Below are 244 nucleotides of genomic sequence, written 5' to 3' on the forward strand. Positions count from 1 at the left end.
CATCTGGTTGGTCTGCTCAGTCCCTCTCAATCACTGCTCCTTCTCAGACTGGGAAATGCTGGACGGGCTGTCTCTCGTCTCACCAACCTGGTGCCGGGCAGTACAGCTGATTTCAGAATCAGGTGAAAAGCTGAGAGAGATAACTCAGGAGGAAGATAGGGGGGCAAAAAGAAGTACACAAGGGAGGAGAAGACAGAGCAGGATCTCACATGTATCAGTTTGAGGTCCTCGCTTTTGCAGCACT

This window comes from Malaclemys terrapin, chromosome 9, assembly GCF_027887155.1.
Source record: "Malaclemys terrapin pileata isolate rMalTer1 chromosome 9, rMalTer1.hap1, whole genome shotgun sequence".
NCBI classification, from domain to species: Eukaryota; Metazoa; Chordata; order Testudines; family Emydidae; genus Malaclemys; species Malaclemys terrapin.